Genomic DNA, 22,815 nt, shown 5'->3' with positions numbered 1-22,815 from the left:
CTTCCCACAGTCCCAGATGCAGCTTAAGACACAGAAGGGTTATTGTTTTATTTTGCTTTATTTCCTTCTTCTGTGTCCATAAAGAAGAAACAGGTAAGGAGACCCATTTGTCGGTCGGCCATATCTGCCGGCGACCCAGGACAGAACGGGAGACAGTAGATGCAAAGGTTTTGCGAAGGAATCAACCAAAGATTTAAGAGGTTATATTGCAGAAAACTCTCGGTTTACGTTCTCTCTGGTAAGAAAAAGACGAAAACGTGTTTTTATGAGAAAGTAGAACAACTCCCCACCTTTGTGTTAGTTTGTTTTAATTAAGAGAATACTTCTATATGAAATGGAATTAATTACAAAGCAAAGTCATAGACCCTTTGTGTCTCTGTCTCTAATCTCCAGTGGACCTACGGAGGTCAGTCCTGTGTATTAGCGTAGACAGTAGATTGCCGGAGCTCTTCTAAGTCCATCGACATCAAAATAACGTGGCTTTGATAAGGGCACATATGTGTACACAGGTAACCATTCCAGGTCACGCAGAATGATAAAGGGCTGGTTTGGCTTACGCTTAATGCAGACTCCCAACACCGCCGTAAAATACAGAAAGAAAATTTGACAACAGATTGGGAAGGACCAGAAAACACTCCAGGCCACAAACGGAGGCCAATGGAACTGTATATCATGATTAATAGGTCTCCCTGTGACTTCTTCAAAGGGTAACCATAGCAATACAGCAAACTATAACCATGTTTTGCAGTGGGAAAGTCTAATGCCTGCATTCTCTTACAGAAGATTGATCAAAATGACTTATTTTGAATTAATGAGTCGAAGATTAATAGAGTTCTTGAAACATAGGGAAGCCTTGCTTTGTTCTAAACCTTTAAAATCTCATTACGTTTCGACGTTTCACTGGTAAAAGTATTAAAAATTAAGCTCGTTTAATATAGTCTGCTACTCGATCTCCTTATATGAAGTAAAGTGTGTAACAAGTCATAGGGAGCTCACTACCCAAATATAGGGTCGAGTGTCAAGGATCCCTTTGGAAAGAAAACTCCAGATTATCTCTTGAGTAAAAAATACCTATGAACATACACACGTTTTCCATATAATTTAAAGGCACTTGCTGACAAATCCATATCTTTCCATAAAACCAGGCACAACTGGGTTTCAAGTCTCTAGGGACCCACCTCCTAAATTCCAGCAAACTCATAGACAACAGCGTCCTACTACAATGCCCTCACAGCATCATCAAGAAAATTCAATGAACTAAAATTCTTTCTCCCTCTCAAATCATTTTCCTTGCAAGAACCTAATCCCTTTTTTGAGATTCACGACCTTGTCTCTCTCTCAAGCTCGGCCTTAGTTTTATTAACCAATAGTGCTTGATAATGAAGCATGAATATTTATTTTAGCTCCATTATGTACCCCCACGCACACACACAACTCAAATTCCACACATCCAGGGGACCAGACATGAAGTCAGCTTCAATCAGGTGGGAACATATAAATGATCAAACTACTTTCAGTAGGTAACATACCTTACCTTTAAAAATATATATATATATATTTATTTTAAAGAGAGTATTCGAGAGGGAGAGACAAGCTTAAGTATGCCCCGCGGTGAGCTCAGAGACCGACACGGGGCTCCATTCCATGACCCTGAGACCATGAGCTGAGCTGAAATCTTGACTGACGGAGCCACCCAGCGGGGCCCCCTTTTTTTTTTTTTTCATTTAAAAGATCATGAAAATAGGAAAAAGTCAACCTGAAAAGGCTACCTACTGTATGAATCCAAGTCTAGCACATTCTGAAAAATGCAGAACTGTGGAGATAATAAAATGACCACCGGATAGTTCAGGGCAGAGAGAGGGATTGACAAGGTAGAACATAGAGGATTTTTATAACAGGAAACTACTCTTTATGGTACTGTGATGGTTTTAAAATGATACTGTAATCTTTATTATGATACTGTAATATCCCATCACACCGTACGGATACTTACTATATACACTTAATGATACATTTCATTCTGCCTTCATCTCCACCCACTACTCATGATACTTAATGATACATTTCATTCTGCCTTCATGCCACCTACACTGCCTACAACTCCAAGCCTACACCTTGATGTAGAAATATGGATTCTCGGCAGAGGTGATGTGTTTACGCAGATTTATTGGTTCTACCAAATGCTTCCTCTGCTTGGGTTGCAGATACCGGGGGAAAAGCTGTGCATGAGTGCGGGGCAGGAGTAGGTGAGAAATCTCTGCACCTTCTTCTCCATTTCACTGTAAACCTACAATCAGGTCTTTAGAAAAAGTAAATTTGTCGTAGTGTAGAGAGAGAACATGTCAGGCCACCGTGGCAGGTGTCCATGTGTTCTCCCTACCAGAGTGACCTTCACATGGGGCCAGGGTCGGTTAAATATGGAGAGGGAGACACAGAGAGACCTCGGGGTGAATGATGGTCTACTACAGGACCATTTGCATGGTTGTCACCCGTTGCACCTGCCAAGAGCTCTTTGTGTATCTGTTTTCCTCTCGTAGTTGCTGAATTTCTCCTACTGGCTGTCCACCGAAGACTTTGCATTTCTGCTACTGGCCTGTCTAGCTTCTGGCAGACAGCACAAACCCAGTACACAGGGATTTTGTCCCACTTTGCAAGACATTCGATGTGGATCCGTGTGCGCCGTTCTACACCTTGCAACATCCTCTCTGGGAGATAGGAAGACTTCTATATGCCAGGTTTTGACTTGACACAGGCTTTGCTCTGGGTGGCCTTGACCTCGAGAAGCCACAGGTACAAAAAAACGGAAGAAAAAGGTATTCGATAATCACCACAAATGAGTTCAGAGTTTGAAATGAAGCAGCTAGAGGTTAACTGCCTCATGGGAACGACGAGATGTCACTCTTACCCCAGAGCATCCGATAACTGCAGTCAAATGCTCTATCCCTGAGCTATACCCCCTCAGAGCATCCAATAACTGAATATAAACAAAGATTATGTTTTTTATGAGCGTCTTCAGGAATTTTTTTTTCCTGTTGATGAAACTTCTTTGAGCAAAATGACTTTCAGGAAAGTGATGCCTAAATGACATTGTCCATATCACCACAAAATCATACAATTAAATGTGCTTTGCTGACACGTTCATGCAATTTGCCTACTGCATAATCTCTGTTTCAGAAATTATATGCCTCCCTTCTCTCTTCTGAGGTTCCTGGCAACATAACCAAACATAAAATACAATTTTAAGCTAGTCCATGTACTTTATCAGCTTTTGAATGATGCTATTGTATACTCTGCCTTTTTCTAAAATGAATGTATCGAGAAATGGAATAAGGTACTTTTCATAGCAGAGGGCCAACTTAAATTAGAAAACTATGCCATATGCATTCTTTTATAGGAAAACCACAAATATATACGTTCATTTGATAACCTTAAGTATAGGAAATAAATTTCTTATCACTCCTCAATTTTATAGCTATTTTCCATGAACTACCTATTTAAATGTTAAGAGGTTATCTCTGTGAGTTTAGTGTTTGTTATATAGGACTGGATTTGTAAATCCTAAAATTTAATCTAGCAAACCTCTAGAATTCGTTTTTAAAATTTAGACAATTACAAAAAATCTTCGAATTTGTATTACAAATCAGTACGACACTTCATGTTACATGGGCTGTGTTTTAGTGTTATTGTACTAAAATAACCTTAATAATTATATTCACAGAGTAGGAGATGGACAGGGGTCCTTTTAATCAGTATAAAATTATCTCCATAATCTTCAGAATAATTCTAAAATATAGGTACTTAAAAAAAAAAAAAAGGAAGTCATAGCTGGAAAGCAAACATAGCACATAATATTTTCAAGGTACAAGTGGCCAAACCTTTGTACCATTTTTAAAAGTATATATTTGGGGCGCCTGGGTGGCTCAGTGGGTTAAAGCCTCTGCCTTCGGCTCAGGTCATGATCCCAGGGTCCTAGGATCGAGCCCCACATCGGGCTCTCTGCTCGGCGGGGAGCCTGCTTCCTCCTCTCTCTCTGCCTGCTTCTCGGCCTACTTGTGATCTCTCTCTGTCAAATAAATAAATAAAATATTTTTTTGAGAAAGTATATATTTACCCACACACTTATATTTCAAGTTACAGTAGCAAGGGCCAGTAGGATCCAATGGTGTCTTATCAGCACGAATCGTATACACAGTGCGACAAAATAAGGCAGGGCTTTATGGAAGGTACAGACAATAGTTACCTCCAAATTCAAAGGAAGCAGCCATCATTCGATTGGAAATCAGAGATTTTTAGACAACCGAGCCTGAGAGCAGAAGGATTTTTATGACAGGCGATAAGAAGGCATAATGCTTATAAAAGGAGGTCCCATTTTGCACTTTTACACTATAAAAGACACATAATATCAGTAAAACCTCCATCTTGACACATTTGTTAATATTTTGAGGAATTATAAAGATACCTTATTACATGTATATAATAAATAGATTACATGTATATACATTCCTTCCTGTCATTAACATAACTATATACTATATATTTCATTATATAGTTTGTGTAATCTATAGTTATTGATTTTACATAATTTATTATGTATATATTTTTTATTTTTTTATTTTTTATAAACATATATTTTTATCCCCAGGGGTACAGATCTGTGAATCCCCAGGTTTACACACTTCACAGCACTCACCAAAGCACATTATATATAATTTTTAGGGAGGACCATAAAAAGTCCATTTTCATAAGGTCATAATCCAAAATAGTAGCTTACCCAAGAAGTGACTACAGCTTCTAAGCCAGATGAGAACTACTCCGACATTCTTCCCAGACACAAGTTACAGCATCGCACCCCACGGGTCTTGGGAGTTATCAGATAATAATGGTCCATAAAAACAATTCAAGGAAGCCTTGGGGGGGGTGTCATAGTGACCCATTAATGGGCAAGCAATGGATACCGTTATTATAACTATATTCCTCTCTTTGTTAATTGGCTTGAAATTAATTCCATGAAGAGAATCCCTTTATCAAATAATTACACTGGCAATTTTATTTTTTTTTTTAAATTTAGGCAAATGGGCTATTTTATCATTTCAGCCACATGTGTTAAGGTAGGTCTTTTATTTTAATCTTTATGGAAGAATAATGGACCTACAGTATCATATTCGTTTCAGGTATACACCATCGTGTCTTAGTATTTATATGGAGGGGATGCCTGAGTTGCTTATTTGGTTGGGCCTCTGCCTTCAGCTCAGGTCATGATCTCAGGGTCCTGGGATCAAACCCCACATCGGGATCCTTATTCAGCAGGGAGCCTGCTTCTCCCCTGACTGCCATTCCCCCCTGCTTGCGCTTGCTTTCTGAATCTCTCTCTCTCTCTCTTCCTCGCTTTCTCTGTGCCAAATAAATAAATAAAATATTTTAAAAAAACAAAAGGGGAAGGGTCTCTCTTGCACTGTTGGTGGGAATGCAAACTGGTGCAGCCTCTGTGGAGAACAGTATGGAAATTCCTCAAAAAAATTAAAAAGAGAGCCACCTTACATTCTAGCCATCTTGCTTGTAGGTATTCTTCTGGAGATAACAAAAACACTGGTTCAAAATGTGGACCTCTTAAAAAGGTTCATTGCAGTTAGTGTTTCTTGGCCCTTGGTGACCACAAGTGCAGATGCAAAATTATGTTCTCGGAAACATGCTTTTATTGACATATGAAGGAGGAAGTAGGATTAACTGTACTCCGTCCCCAAAAAGGTCCTATAAATTCACAGGAAGAGTGGAGAGCATAGACACATAGGGCTACGCATTTTTCATCTTTTCCCAACTTCCTCTGTTTTGCAAGTTGATCATTGTCCTTCGACTGATGTCATTCACAACATGCATGAGCGTTCGTACTCGGTGTAGATTGAGAGGCTAACAGACCAACTACCCGTTGTTCTTACTATTGTAAGATACTTCTGCTGAGTCTTCGGGATCAGCGTGAAAATGCCACTTCTTTAGTCATTCTGGCAGCACGAGCAAAGATCTTTCTTCCAAGTGCATGAGGTGCCTCCTGAAAATCACGACTCTTAGTATGAAGTCAGCTGTTGGAAATAGTCACGTGGACAAGGTATTTCTGAATTTGCCTTGAATTGAGGGTCTTCGCATTTTTAGAGTTCAGAAAAAAGTCAGTATTATTGTTGGAACTGGATCCGTATATTTAATTTTTTTTTAAATCTAGGAGGTGACAAAGTTCTTGTATACAAGACACTCAAGTTTATGTTCTTAGGTTAAAAATATGTAAAATCCTGGCTTCTGTCTTATGCAGATCAAGCACTCAAGAAGGCATAGATCCTTCATGGATGTCTACTTGTCTACTTTTCTCTTTCCATGTCATGGATGCTAAGAACTAGTCACTTCCTGCCTCTGGTCACTGTATTGAGATGATGGAATACGTCAGCTCTTCCTTGCTAGGGTAGTTCCAAAGTTCCACCAACAACCCCCTTGGGAGATACTCAGATTGCCATCAGGTGTGGTGGGAAGACACGACACATGATTCCATTTGGGGGTATGATGGCTAATTTCATGTGTCACCTTGACTGGGCCACAGGGCACCTAGTAGTAAGGTTAAGCTTCATTCTGGCTGCATCTGTTAGGGTGTTTCTAGATGGGATGGACCCTTGAATCTGGTTTGAGTAAAGCAGATGGCTCTTCTCAATGCAGGTGAACCTGGTCCCATCCACTGAGGTTCTGAATGGAGCAAAAATAGAAGAAGAATTCATTCTCTCTCTCTACCTGACTTTCTTCCAGCTGGTCACGAGTCTTCTCTTGCCTTTGCACTTGGACTTGGACTGCAAGACAACCATCAGACCTCCTGGTTCTCCAGCTTTCCAACCACAGATCTTGAGACTTCTAAGTCTCCATAATCACATAAGTCAATTCTGTATGATAGAGATAGAGAGACAGATAGATATATATAGGACTAATAGGACTAATAGATAGATAATGATGGGTGATGGATAGATAGGTAAGTATATATATATATATATATACAGATATAAAGATACATGGATAGATGATCGATAGATCAATAGACATAGATAATAGGTGATAGATATCTCTATATTTACCTATTTAAATCTCTCTATTTCTGTCTGTCTGTCTATCTACCCATTGACCTCCCTTTCCCATTGGTTCTGCTTCTTTGGAAAACTCTGATCAATATGACAAATACACGGAAAATTCTAGGATCAAAATCTTTTAAACTAAAAAAAAGGAAATTGAGAGTCACATACAGTCATTAATACTTTGGAAGTCCACAGGTCCATTGCGGTAGACAGAAAGACTGTGGGATCTCTTCTGATGTTTTGGGCCCTGAGAGGCTAGGCATTTTGATGTGACACAGGACAGTTCTGTACGAAGAATTGTCCCTTTACCTCACTAACTCCAGATATTCCCCCAGACACACATGTAAATGAGAACACCTACTGATAATGATTCAGTGTGGAAACGAAATCCATTCCACATGGGAATACTATATTTTGCATCATTCTAATACTCATTGAGTTGTCAAGGTAGACATTTCACTGTATACATTTAGGGAAAATGATACTTTGTTTAAAGTCCTTTACTGGGGAAACATTTCTTTCAAGAACAAATGATACCAAATGCTACATAGGTTGCAAGTGAATTCTATTTAAAGTAGCGATGCTTCCGAAACACTAAAACACTGAGCGAACTAATAGTGGTTTTCTTGTTAACCATTCAGAACTAATGTGAATCCTGGAACCTAGGGAAAACGCTGTGTGTACTTTAAATACAATTATTCTCGGTACATAAACGTGGACATTTGGTTGTGACTCTCATTTCATTTCTTCTTAGCATGGGAAAACATGCAGGCAGAAATTACCTTCACCCAAAAGCAGAGCTCAGGAAAAGATGCTTCATAATAAGGAGATTCCTCTTTCCTTCATTTTTGTTTTATTTATTTTCTATATGGTCCAAACACTACATGTTTCCATTCCCCATTATTTGCATTACAGTCTTTTATTTTAGAAATTTAAAGAGCAGACATGCTCTGTCCCTATGGATGATTATATGGTGTTCCATCCTACAAAAAAGGAAACAAAAAATGAGAATAATGTAATTGAAGGTACTGAAACTTCCACAGTGTATTCCTTCCTTAAAACTTTACTGCAGGTCAGGTAAGAAGCAGCATCAGATGAGCTTTGAACACGTGGCAAGAACTTGACCCAAGAGATGAATATACTATATCCTTTCATGCAATTTCAGGAAGGCTATTATCCAAAAAAGGTAGCCTTCAAGCAACCTATGATTTATGGGTTGCTGCAAATAGATCTTTCAAAAAAAAAAAAATGGAATGTCCTTTAAAACAGCTGTTCTGACCAGATGCGGCAAGGGGGAAAGTAGTCCCAGATCCTTCGTCGCCATATCAACCCATCTTGAGTAAATTGCTTGCAATGGCACCGAAAGCAAAATTGCCTTAAAATCGTAGGAGAATATCCCCGTGAAAGGTGAACAGGTCAGAAGCAGATCTCAGAGAAATGGCCAAGCCCGGCATGCCCCGGAAAGAGGAAGAAAGAACAGAACAGGGAAGCCTCCAAGCAGAACGGCGTCCTATTCTGTGTACTCCTACAGCTCACCGTCTTGGGGACGCAGCACTGGCACACTAGACACCGTTCCCACACGAACGCACAAAAAGCTTCACTTCGAGGCTCTGGAGTGGGTGGGGTGGCTTTCTGCACGGGGTTCGTTTCCAAAAATGAAGCAGACACCCTCCTTTGTAAGACATTCGAGAACTCTCCCATCTAATAGGACATGACAAAGCTTGCCAGAGATGACCAGGTATCGGGATGATGGACCCCTTTTCCCGTGCACTTAGGGAGTCTCTGAGGGTAACAGAGGGTGTTAAAGAAACCATCAACTAGCATGTCTGCATAAAGGCATGTTAGAAGAACACTGGGGCATGAACTACTCTATAGGGACAGGTAGAAAACATCCAACACCCCCACTCAACATCCAAGAACCCAACACCCAAGCATCTCAAGATCCAAACGGATCTAAGTGCTGTGGTAGTGCATGGAGAACATATTTTCTGCCTTATGGCACGATTGGGTCTATAACCATCCTGCCTACAGTATTTCCACTTTATAAACTCTGATCAGAGCAATGGCAAGAGAAGAGGGCCATACATTTACAGTACTTGGAAATCTCAAAATCATTGCCTTCCACATGAATTTTAATGACAGGTTGGGCACATTTAAATCCTCTGTGTCCTGTATCTTGGATAGACAGTTTTCCAGATTGCAAATCATCCATAAAACATTCAGTATTTCTAAGCTTAGATACTGCTATTTTTTTTTTTCTCATGGTTCCTGATTATTGAGTGATTATGGGGAAAGTGGTATCCGTAAAATATAGATGATTTTGTAGAAAACACATTATTTTATAGCAATTAGTTACAGAATACTAGCTCTGTGCTGGACGGTGGTGTAATCCCGGTGGTTTAGTGTCCGATAAAACCACCAAGGAGCTTGTGCTAGCTCTCACACATATGGTGTCAACTAGGACAATAGGTATCAAAGGACAAGTCAGGAGTGTGTAAATACATCCCACTCACCATCAAGCACGAAAAGCCTAATTGATCCTTGTCTGTGCAAACCTTGCTTTCAAGACGACAGTTCCATTTGGGACCATGATAATATTGATAACATGAAAAAGCATGAGGATCTTTTACGTCAAAATCTCACAGAGAACCCTTGTGGCATTATTTCTGCCTCTAGGAATTTACCTATTCTGGATATTTCCCACCCGTGGAATCATATATGATGTGGCCTTTTGTGTAGCTGGTGTAAAGTTGCCTTCTTGGTTTTTTGTCTTTGAATACAATTTGCCCATATATTTAATTAAAAGCATAATAGTTTAAATTTATAAAGATGTCTTACACATTATTTTACTCAATTATGCCTTAATGACATATAAACTCGATCCCTAGGGATGTCTATGAGTATGTCCAAGAGTGTATGGCCAGTAGCTTCCCACTGCCAGGGAGAACTCAAAACACTTGAATTTCCGTTCAGAATTTACATTTTCCACCATCGATATTTGGAGAAATAGAAAAAAAGGTTGAGGATTATGTGCCATGAATCTTCTTTATTGGGGCAGTCATAGTGGGGTTAGGGGCATGTGGGATCAAAATCAATGAGATGCTACCCATTACCAGTGCTTAGATAATCTTGGTGATCCCATGACGCCATGGAAGCGAACATCACATGGAAACAGTTGCACACAGTGTTATGGAATCCACCGTTCATTTCTGTTTTAAGTGAATTTTTAGGGTGACATATAATGTGTGTTAACAGTGCCCCAAATACCAATATAGACATTGATGATTTATTATGCCAAGTGAAGACCATCTTAACTTTTCCTAAAAGCAAGAAATAAGATGTGAGGAACCCTGCTGCCTTCGAACGTGACCCCTCTCAAACATCCGTGGGTGCCGTAGTCCCTCACAAAAATAACACTATGCTGAATGTAACGGCTGTTCCTTTCCACTATGGTGGACCTTTGGGTTATACCCATGTTGAGGATTGAAAAATACACCTGCCAGTGGATATATTCTATACAGTTCTTGGTCCATATCATTCACTTGGTTCAGTTTGGTATATACCCAAGGCATGGACATCCTGGTTCCTCTGTTCTAGGAGGTAATGCCAAATTGTTTTTCAAATGTTGGGCGCCAGTTGACCTTCCACTGTCCACACTGTGGAAGTTTTCTTTTCCCCTACATCCCCAACCGCATTTGGTATTGTCTAATTGCTTCTCTTTTGCTCCAAAAGGTGTGTTGATAGACCTCGCTGGTGTCATAATTGCTATTTTCCCATGCACCACGGAGTTGACCACCATTTTGTGTGTTTATGGGTTACGCAAATTCTCTCTCTCGAAAGGTTTTTGAGGGAGAACCATGTTGCTTTTGCTATTCATGTATCTTTTCCCTTCTAAGTCTCTAGGTGGTCTCTACAAGTCCTTCGTGGTTACACGTGTGACCAATGCCTTACCCTATCACATGGCTCTGTTCCCCATGCCTCATTTATCTTTGGCGTGGCATCTGTGGCTTGTGGTGTCTTATTGGAGAGCACAGATATAGATGGCTTACGATTCCACATTTCTCATCAAATCCTTGACATTGTTGGCTGCTCATGTATCAAAATACGATGGGTCTATGTCTGGCCTCTCCATTCCGTTCCACTGGTCTAGATTTGGATCCCAATGTGCACTTTTAACAACTCTTATTTTAGCATATCTTTATATCCAATAAAGCAAGGACACTCTTGCACAAAGATCCTAAAACTTGGAATTTCTCGAGGGAGAAGGCAATAAAATGCATAATGAGCCCCTTTCCGCCATACCTTAGTTTAGGGTAATGAGGCAAACCGTGGCACAGGGTGGTGGGGTCAGGGGTGGGCAAGGCTGCTTCAGGATGAGGGTTTGGTGGCCCTAAAGACCACCCACCCAGCTGAGGGTTCAGTCTGCCTCACCCCACCACCATCACCACCCCAGCTTCCTTGGAGGAAGACAGGTGGCTCAGATTAAAATCAGTGGCTGATAGCCAATGACATCACCAATTAGACCAACCTCCATAAAACCCCATAAATAATAGAGTTCACAGATCTCCCCATTAGTGAAGCCATGGGGATGGCACAGTAGTATGCCTGAAGATGAGGGTTCCTAAGAGTTGGGACCGTCTTCTGAAGCAGGGGACAACCTTGTGTGATTCAGTCCTTGCCTCGTAGAGTCTGTCCTAACCCCAAGAGTCTGTTTCCACCAGGCAGAATTGGTCGTTGGTGTTGAAAATGTCTCTACATGCCCACATTCTCTCCATCAAGAAAAAACTTTGATAGTTTTTGTTATTTGCAGCTAAATATAAATGTTAGCTTTAACTGGTTACATTCCCTAGTAATTTGGTGGCTTCTTGGTCATTTTAGGGTGGCTATGAATCTATAGATCAGTTGGTGGAAAATTCAAACCTATACAAAGTATATTGACGATTCAAATCCATAAGTAGGATTGGAAACCTCCATTCATTGAACTTTTTATTAATTTCTCTTGGGAGTGATTATTTTATTTGTTTTATAATGTGTTTTTTTTTACTGCATTTTGTTCATATTTGTTATAGGTGATTATTACTATGATGCTAATGTAAATGGCATTATTTTTACATTTTGTCTTTTCCTTTATTGCTTTGATTTCTTCCATTGATTTTGTACCTAACACCATTACTAAAGTCACTTATTATTACTATATGCTTGTGGATTATATTTGTGTACAAATACTATACTTTATGTCCTATCACATTCCCTTGTCTAACCAACCACAGGATGACCACATGTCTTTTTTTTTATATTCAGCTTGCTCCTTACTCGAAAATAAAGTTTTTTTTTTTAATTTTTACTGTGAATTGTGAAGTATTTTAAAAATAGGTCTTATTGATCATTTTTTAAAATGATCATTCTGAAATGAAATTATTTTTCAAAATTCTGCTAATATATCTAGTTTATCATGAGCTGATAACAAATTTTAAATTATAATATTTCCTTATTGAGTTAAAATGATGAATTATTTTTATTATGAATAAAAACCCTGAATTAGAATTTCTTATTAAGATATACTTCCTTGAAAATGTTTTACATAGAATTTTGTCAGTTATGACAATGGAACATTGTGGCTGCTAATTCTTATCTTTAATACTCTTCTTCAAAGGCTTTGGTATCTAAATTAAGCTGGATAATGAAAATATATTAGAAAATCTGCTCTTTTGCTGTTACCTAGCAGTACGGGCTTATGTGGAGTATTTTACCCTGATATTTTATTATGAAAATTTTTAAACATCCAGTAAGCTGACCCATTTCTCCAGTAAATACCTATATACCCCACCTGGTTTCAGCCATTAACATTTTTACTGCACTTTCTATCATCAGTATCTGTGTATCTGCGTAATCTATCATCTATCTGAATTTACCTATCCTCTGCCAACATACCTATGTCATATCTATCTACATTCATGTAATATATCTAATATAAAATTACACATAGCATATAGAGTGTATAGCATGAAGATAACCCCTTATTACAATACAGCACATATATGTTCATCTCAGACTATCTGTGGCCTGCCTCTTCATTTTCTTTATGACGACTTTCAATGATTACATCGTTTTCCAAGTTTGGTAAAGTCCAACCCGTTCACCTTTTTCCCTTATGGTCCTATTTTCCTGGGACCCATGACCATTGCTTTTCTTTAATTTATGGAGATAATAATTGTGTTTTTCTTTTGTGTCCAGATCTAAAATCCAACTCAATATATATATTTTTTTTAATTTCTGTTTGCAGTGTGAGACAGGGCTAAAGTCTATTATTTCCATAAAGATAATAATTTATTTTGGCATAATTTGTGGAGCAAACCCCACCCTCTGCCCAGGGGATTGCTTTGACACTGTAGAAAAAATCCAGAAGGAAAATTAAAATAAGATAAAAAAAACAAGAGACGGAGACAAACCATAGGAAACTCTTAGCTCTAGGGGACAAACTGAGGGTTGCTTGGAGGGGAGGTCGGTGAGGATTGAGATAACTGTGGATGGGCATTAAGAAGGCCATGTGAAGTGATGAGCACTGGTTGTAATATGCAACCAATAAATCACTAAATTCTACCCGGAAACTAATATAGTATATGTTACCTAACTTGAATTTAAATTTAAAAAAGGTACAGTTCTGTTTCTGAGTTATATATGTTTTGTTGATCGATCCTCACACTGGTACAATATTGCCCAACGACTTCTGCTCTATAGTAATTCTGAAAGTCAGTTAGTTTAAGTCCTGCATTTTTTATTTCTCTCGAATCTCTTATGGATATTCTAGGTTCCTTGACTTTAGATAATCTTAAAATCAGTTTGCCAGTTTCTACCTGAAGCCTGTTGGGCTTGGACCAGAATTGCATTGAATCTATAGGTTAGTAAAGGGGAAATTATCACAGTGTCCCTCTACACACCCCAGTTGGCCAAAGCAATGATGTGGCCATGTCCAACATTAGTGTCATACACAAGAATTCACCTCGCCAGTAGTTTAAGTTCGATGTGATGTGATAGTTAATTGGATGTGTCAGCTTGTAGGCTGTTTTTGGATGAGAGCCACATTTGTGTGGGTGGATGTTAAGGATAGCAGATTGCCCTTCATAACAGGGGTGGGCCTTGTCTAATCAGTTGAAGGCATGTATACAATGAAAAGACTGGCCTCCCCAACTAAAAGGGAATTGTTCAACAGATGGTCTTTGACCTTCATCCACACCATGGGCCCTTTAAAATAAGTCACATTCTGTAAATATACACATATTATTGGTTCATTCTCTCAGGAGAGTTCTCCCGAATCCAGATGGGCAGACAGAACCGTTTGCTCACTGGTGAGTGATGTGACCACAATTACCAAATGAACCATTGTATCGGTTACTCTGAAACATGGTCACTCCCCTCAGCTCTTCAAAGTATCCCCCTTTTTAAAAGTTTTAATCTGGAAACGATGTATGTTCAACTCTGTTGTCCAACCAATCTTTGTACTGAATTCCCTTTTAGCCACATGAGCTTTCCCAATGTGATCCCGTATTTATGGTTTTTGAGTGATACACTCTCATTCTTGAGGGAAAGGACCCACAGGGTACCTGAATCCTGTTCCCGTTTTATTCGTTTACAAGTTTGACCTTCGCAAGGGTCTCACTGCTATTAGTACATGTGTCAACATCCTACATACCATCCGTTTGTCAATTCAATGATCTTCAAATTATACACTCATGAATTATGTCCTGTCGTCATGCAAAGGAGCCTTCTGAGTGTGAGTCGCATCCCAGAGGGATTTTTTTTTTTTTTTTGCTTTAGTCTTTGCATGCATTATTAAATAGGCCAACAGCAGAGTACATTTAAAATTCTTTCTGCTGGTTTTGAAAAATTTCATCAATTATGGAATAAGCCATATTGAGTAGGTAAAATGTCTAAAGTATCTTATAAGCCTCGGTTGAGTGATATCGATCGCACGTCAAGATCTGAAGCATTGGGTTGCCTTGGAGCCGGTGAGTTTAACAGAATATTCAGGACAATTGAAGGTGATTTCTCATATAGGGATGAAACACTAAGCTCAAACTGGTGAGGGGCAACCCAAAAAACAAAGGGGGTAGAGCATTGACTTCTCCGTTAGAAATTCCAAGTGTGAAGCTGGTTCTTCATCTTGTCCAATATACAGGAGTCTTTCAAATTGCTTCTGTGTTTCCCTTTCTGTCTTCATCACTAACTCAGGCTCCTCCCTCAGAAGCAGCAGAATGTTATTCAAAACCCGCTCAAGGAGAAGCAAATCCCACCCCAATTGATTCTCGTTCCCCAGTTTCTCTGCAAAATTCTTGGGCTTCTGATGGACCACCCTTGGCACATGTTGAGCCCCAATATCTTGGAAGAAGTGTCAGCTCTAGCCTGAGGTCAGAAGCAGTGGGCATCCAAGGAAAGTCATGTCATTTTGGCCCCAAGTTGAGATGCTGGCTAAGGAAGGCTGATGGCTATTGATTTTACCTAATAAAAATCCATGCGATTACAGCTAAATATTATTAAAGTATTTATCTGGGTAAAATTACATATAGCATGTCTAGCAGGCATCAAAAGTTGGAAAGTTAACCTTGTAATGTCTAAAATAAACACTGAGCAATCAGTGCACATAATCCCTTTGCCAGTCAGTTAAGAAAATGGAATCTTGTCCATTATTCCTTACCTCCTGCTTATTATTTTTCTCTGTACTTAGATATCCTTGAACATGATATCCTGACATCTGCTGTGGCTTTGTGTGGTGTATAAATTCACCTTCTTCTGTAGACACCTATGTAGGCTAATTGCATTTCTGACTCAACATTACGTTATACATCCAATATCACAGAGTAGCAATTAAATGATATTCACCAACATTTAACATTTCCAGTATATGGAAGGAACAAGCTTAATTGTTGTCTTGTATTGGAACGTCTGTATTGCTTTTACTTTTATATTCTTTTTTTTTTTTTCTTAATCAGTGCTGATGCAGACCTCCTACTCTGCTTTATTCAGAAGTAGTCTGGTTTTAAGTACAATACTGAAGAAAGCAGGTGTTAGGTCACAGTGTACACCCCTTTATATCCCAAAGTACTGTGTTCCCACTGGCACACAGCTCACAAACACCTATATCCATGGGACAGTTTAACTGTTCCAATACGCTGATGCTTGACTGCACTCTTTTTCCGATTCCTCAGTTCCTATTGAAGATGACAATCCTTTCATATCTTGTTTGGCTAGACTTTTTCCCTTTCTCTGAAATGTCTATTAATGCCCTCACATTTGTTTCCTATTGATTTTTTTTCCTTTTTTTTTTTTTTTTTAAATGTACTTGATTCCTTTATGTGTTACGCGTATTGATATGTTCTTAGGACTACTGCAAAATTCTGCCCCTAGATTTGGGTATTGGGGGATTTTAAACACCTTTATTGACTGGATATTATTGAATTTTTGTGATGTATGAATGGTTCCTCTGTATGAATCGGATGTGTTCCAGGCTTCTTCATCACCGGCTCCATCACAAGACTGAAAATACTACTTCAGCCTCTCTAATCAAGCCATTTGTCCCCCTTTTTTCCACACTTTGAAACTTAAGGCAACAGCATTTTGCAAGAATTACTTATAGAAACCCAATAACTGAAAAATATTGATTTGGTCAAGAAGAAATGTTAATGTAGTTGCATGGCTTAATACAGTGCTTTTATTTTACTCAAAACCATTTCTCTTTGCCCATCAGTAAATCAGTACATTTTCTCTTAAACATTTTCTCTGCTAAGCTTTAACAGGAAAGAAAAAAAAATCATCTAGTTTAAAATAAAAATAAGTATAAGAGTGGGAAAGTTGGGTCAGTACAGAATGTAGAGTATAGTACTTTATATACACAAATATTTATATACATATATAATTTTGTTAAATGTTTTTAGAACATTTACTACATTGTACATTTAATATGTATATATTTATGCTCACATACATGTCTGTATATCTGTCTACTCGTCCCTCTATCCATCACATCTAATAACTATCTATCTATCCATTATCCATCCCTATGTCTGTCTGTCCATCTATCTACTATCCATCCATCCATCTTCTCATCATATCTGCCTATCCTTCCATCATATCTCTCCATCCATCCATCCATCCATCCATCCATCTACCATATCCATCCATCCATCCATCCATTTATCCATCTACCATATCTCTCCATCCATCTATCCATCCATCCATCCATTCATCCAGCTACCATATCTCTCCATCCATCCATCCATCCATCCATCCATCCAACCATCTATCCAAACATCCATTCATCCATCCATCCATTCATCCATCTACCATATCTCTCCATCCAACCATCCATCCATCCATCTATCCATCCATCCATCCATTTATCCATCTACCATATCTCTCCATCCATCCATCCATTCATCCATCCATCATACCCATCCATCCATCCATCCATCCATCCATCTACCATCTCTCCATCCATCCATCCATCCATCCATCCATCCATCCATCCATTCATCCATCTACCATATCTCTCCACCCATCCACACATCCATCCATCCATCCATCCATCCATCCATCCATCCATCATATATATTTATGTATGTATGTATCTATCTATCTATCTATAACCTTTTAGTCATTTATCTATCAATGGAAAAAAACGGAAAGGTATAAAATAATAGTAACAATTCTTTTCTCTAGGTGGTGAGGTCATTTGTCTTTTCTCTGAGTTTTCTGTTTTTCTAGATTCTAAAATGAGTTTCTCTAACTTTGAAGTGATAAATATTTAACTTCAAATGTAAATACTTCCTCATATGAAGAGTAGGATACTGGATTTTATTGGAGATCTCTGTAAAAACTGGTCTGTGAAGAAGGTTGCTATCTTTTCTACAGTATCAGTTTCAAAGAAATTGTCTTCCTTGTGTGTTCATCCAAAGACTGGTACATCATCGATTTGCAATGTGGTTAGGGAAGGAAAATCAAGCCCTATGAGGACCTCTCCAATATGGACCTTTGTTACCCTGTTTAAGTTTGTTTATGCAAAAAATGACCCTGATGCTAAACACACAGGTGGCCAAACAAGCTTTAGAACAAAATATTGAGAGAGAAGATTTCATTATTTCCACAAAGTAAAAATGATTCTTGGTGCTAGAAAGAAGGAAGGACGAATGAGACAGGGCATTTCGAAGTGTCACTTCTATAACTGAGTTCTTGTTCATACTGCTGCTATAGGCATCAGAATGCATGGACCCCTTCAAATCAGAAATTTGGATCCTTTGGATAAATATCCACTGGTGTGATTGCTGGATCATAGGGTAGCTCTATCTATAATTTTTGAGGAACCTGCTTACTCTTTTCCAGAGTGGTTGCACCAGCTTGCATTCCCACCAACAGTGTAGGAGGGTTCCCCTTTCTCCACCTCCTCACCAAATCTTGTTTTCTGACTTGTTAATTTTTACCATTCTGGCTGGTGTGAGGTGGGACATCCCTGTGCTTTTGATTTCTATTTCCATGGTGGTGAAGATGTTGTCCATCTTTCTCGTGTGTCATGGGTCATTCTGGAGGTCTTCTTTGGGGAAAAAAAACAAAAAACAAACAAAAAAAAATTCATGTCTTCTATGCTTTTCTTGACTGGATTGATTTTTTTTTTTTTTTTTTTTTTTTTTTTGTAGAGGGGGGATGTTGAGCTTGCTAAGTTCTTTATAAATTTTGGATACTAACCTTTTATGAGATATGTCATTTGGAAATACTTTCTCCCATACCATAGGCTGCCTTTTAGTTGTGTTGATTGTTTTCTTCAAAGTGTCAATTCTAAACAGCTGATGGTTTTTTCCAGTTATAGAGCATAAGTGACTTTACCTCATTTCATAATACTGATACTGAAACACTCCCAGTTTTATAGAATTTATATAAAAATGTCCAGATCTTTTAGAAGTAACTCTTAGACCTCACCAGACAGTACTAACAATGAAATTGAGGGGTACAAAAATAGTACCAATGACTATTATTTTTCCTTGAAAGTTTTATTAATGTGTTCACCATTACCCTCTCCCCCACCCCTGCCATACACAGCATTATCATCTCCACCATCACCAGCCACAAATATGAAAATTTGGCATTGGCCAAATATTCCCTGAAACATAACCCATTCTCAGATGATAATATCCCATTTTTCATTAAAATGAAGGAGAACATGTCAGAAAGTCAACTTAAGCAGCATTTGTTTGTATCGTAAACATTTGAAACTAAGAACGGACATGCATCTTGTTAATATCTTGGAGAGTGCATTCATTTGACATAGTTAACAAACACGTTGCGTTTCCGAGAGGCATTTGCTTGTGGGAAACAACTAAGTCATTGTCTGGGTATAATTAAAAGACATGTTAGCAAGTTTATTGATATGAGGCTGGACAGATCCATTTGAGGTGATGGATGACTTGCCATTGTATGTTTCATCCCCTTTAGCAGAATGAGGAAAGACTTCATAGAACTGCGTCCATCATGAGTGAGTCTCCTCCTACTTACAAGGAAAAGAGTGGCTTCTTTTAATCAGGCCCTCTCTGTATATGACCAAGTCCACCCCACAACAGGGATTTTGTCTACTTGGTTCCCTTCCAACAAGGAGAGGCGCAATATTTTCTTCTGGTGCATCCACATTCTCTACATTAGAACTACGATTTCATAAGATCTTAAGAAATACAGAACGTTAACTCAAGTATTACGTAGTATAGTCTTTTTTGGAATTTCATTCATCAGACCACTTACAATTTCTCCTCTGCCAGTTTTCTTTAAGCTTTATTCATGTTTATTCTGTTTGGAGAGAAGATGTAATCACTTCCTGCTGATTCTATCACCAAACTCCATCTAGATACTCCCTTCCATTCAGCTCCTTGACACCACCACCATCCTCACCCAGGTAATGGATCAACCAGTTGCACCTGTGAACCAAGTCCAGAGAGCTGTATGTTTTTTATAAATTGTCCTACTCATTCCTTGATGAATTCATTCTTGCTTCATGTAATTTCCCTCCCAAATTTTCACTCATCATACCTTGGTAGCTAAATGATTCTTGAGTAAACATTGTTTGATTGTCCTTTCAAAAACTTCCTCATGGATGTGACCCCCAAATGTTTGGGTCCGAAACATCTGGGTCATCGTAATTTTCTTCTTAGTTGAAGGATATTGACACACAATGTTACATTCATTTCAGGTCATAGTATTTTAGGTGATACCTTGAAGACATTAATTTACACATATGCCTTTCCTTCTAGCCCCGCATGTGCAGGAAGGAAAGTACACCTGATTCGTTTGGAAAACCAGATTTGAATCAAGGGCCAGCCCCCCATGGTGGGCACTGCTAGCATTTAATGTGTTAACGAAAAACAAGCCTTCTATGATGCACAAGCTTGCATGTCCAGATAATATCCCAGTGCCTGTCTAGTTGGAGTCCATGGTCTCATTGTGTGTGTGTGTGTGTGTGTGACCAGAAAGCATCTTCACAGCTCACCAGCTGCGTTCTGGCAAACACGTTCTGCAACTGTGAAAAAACGAGATGAGATTGCCGAGCAAAGTAAATATTTAATTAAGAAACAGCTAATCAGATTCGCCTCCGCTTTTTCCATTTATAGTGAAGCAACTTCATCTAAGAGCATTTCCATTAATATTTTAGAGTCCCTTCAGCATTTTTCATTTCAATTTTCTGCCTCATTATATTTTACTGACCATCTTCTCACAATTGATCTTGACTCCGTTCCTGATGGAGATATATATGTATATAAAACCTTTAAATTTACTTAGAATTTGAAATCATACCATCATCAGCCTAGAATTGATTATTTTATTTAACCCAGGCCTCCCTCCACAGACAGCATTACAATTAAACCACTGTAAAACTACAGTTAATTTGGTTCCTCATAAATTTTCATTAAAACTTCAAATAAACATAGTCAAGCTCTCAGACACTACATATAATACATTGTTGCTAATTATGGAGGAGTAGATATTTCTAAGACAGAAGAAACAATCCCAATTTCTCTATTTTTCAAAATAATAAAAAGGAGCAAATGTGTCGGGAACTTCAACTGCATATCTAAGTTTTCCAGATTTTTTTTTTTTTTCACATAGGGTGACCTTAGTATGAAAAGTATAAGCCCATTTTACCCTTGTTACTTGCACTCTTAAAAAAGAAATGAATGAAAATCAGGCACACACTTTGGATAGCAACCTAAAGCCAATATTTAAATGCAGCCCTAAAGTAGGATTTTTAAAGGCTCCTGGATATATAGTGTAAGTAGTCTCTAGTTTATTTTTTAGAACTCTGCAGACTTTATTTTAGCATAAATAAATCCAGCTTATTTGGGGTACAATGAAGCTAGAGAGGTACATATAAAGTTCATAATGGTGATTACTTCTGGAGAATGATAGGAAGGGGGTAGTAGCTGAGGATCCCTGTCTGTGTGATCAATATATATCGATCTGTTATATCTAGTTATCCTATATTTTCATTTATGATAACATGACATCTCTATATAGGGACAATTGTTTAATGAAGTTTGATGACAGCTTATTAACATGTAACAAATTTACATGGTGCCTATGCGAGGGACTCCTGTGTTTCTCTGTCCTGTCCAGTAGAGGATTTGCAGATGTGTTTCCTATACTGAGTCAAAAAGAACAAAACAAACAAACAAACAAAAAAGAATTGTGTTTCTGCTTTCTACATGTCTGCCTTCCAGATGTGTGGAATTTACCAGTGGTGGCTTTTCCACACAATGTTAAGTGTCAGTGATAAGTGTAGGGAGAAAATGAAATATTGAGATTTGGAGAAAGAGAGAGATGATGGATGAGTGGATGGATAGATAGATAAACAGATATAGAGATGGATGAATGATAACTAGGTAGATGATACAAGGATGGATAGATATGATGGATAGATAGATAGATATGGGGATGCTTGGATGGATAGATAGACGGATAGATACATATGGACAGATAGATAAATGATAGATATGGATGGATGGATGGATGGATGGATGGATGGATGTATATGAGGAAGCATGGATGGATGGATGGATGGATGGATGGATATGATGGATGGGTAGATGGCTGGCTGGATGGATGGATGATGGATATGATGGATGGATGGATGGATGGATGGATAGATAGATGTAGGAAAGGATGGTAGATACATGACAGATAGATAGATATGGTGGAATAATGGATGGATGGGTGAATATATGGATGGATAGATATATGATAGATAGATAGATATTGATGGGCAGATTAATAAATATAAATGGATGGATAGATAGATGTAGGGATGACTGGATGGATAGATGGATGGATTGGATAGATAAATAGATTCAGGGATGGATAGATGGATGGATGGATGGATGGATGGATATGATGGATGGATGATAGATAGATAGATAAAATAAAACAAAGAAATATGTGTACATTCAGGTTAAGCCTTCCACAATGGCAATTTCTTGCAAGGAAAAAAAATAAAGCTACTTCAGCCATTCTCCTTATGGAAATGATATAAAAATCAAGTGAAGGATAAGGTAAAAAAAAAAAAAATCAAGATACTTTACTATTCACATCAAATTGGATCAAGAAGCTTGATTATGCATCAGCACCATACGATGACTCAGCCGGTTGTGAAGTCAAAAGCATATTTTAAACAAATTTGGAGCACAAACGGATT

The sequence above is a fragment of the Mustela lutreola genome, chromosome X, assembly GCF_030435805.1.
Source record: "Mustela lutreola isolate mMusLut2 chromosome X, mMusLut2.pri, whole genome shotgun sequence".
In the NCBI taxonomy this organism is placed as follows: Eukaryota; Metazoa; Chordata; class Mammalia; order Carnivora; family Mustelidae; genus Mustela; species Mustela lutreola.
This window is presented reverse-complemented; position numbering follows the sequence as displayed.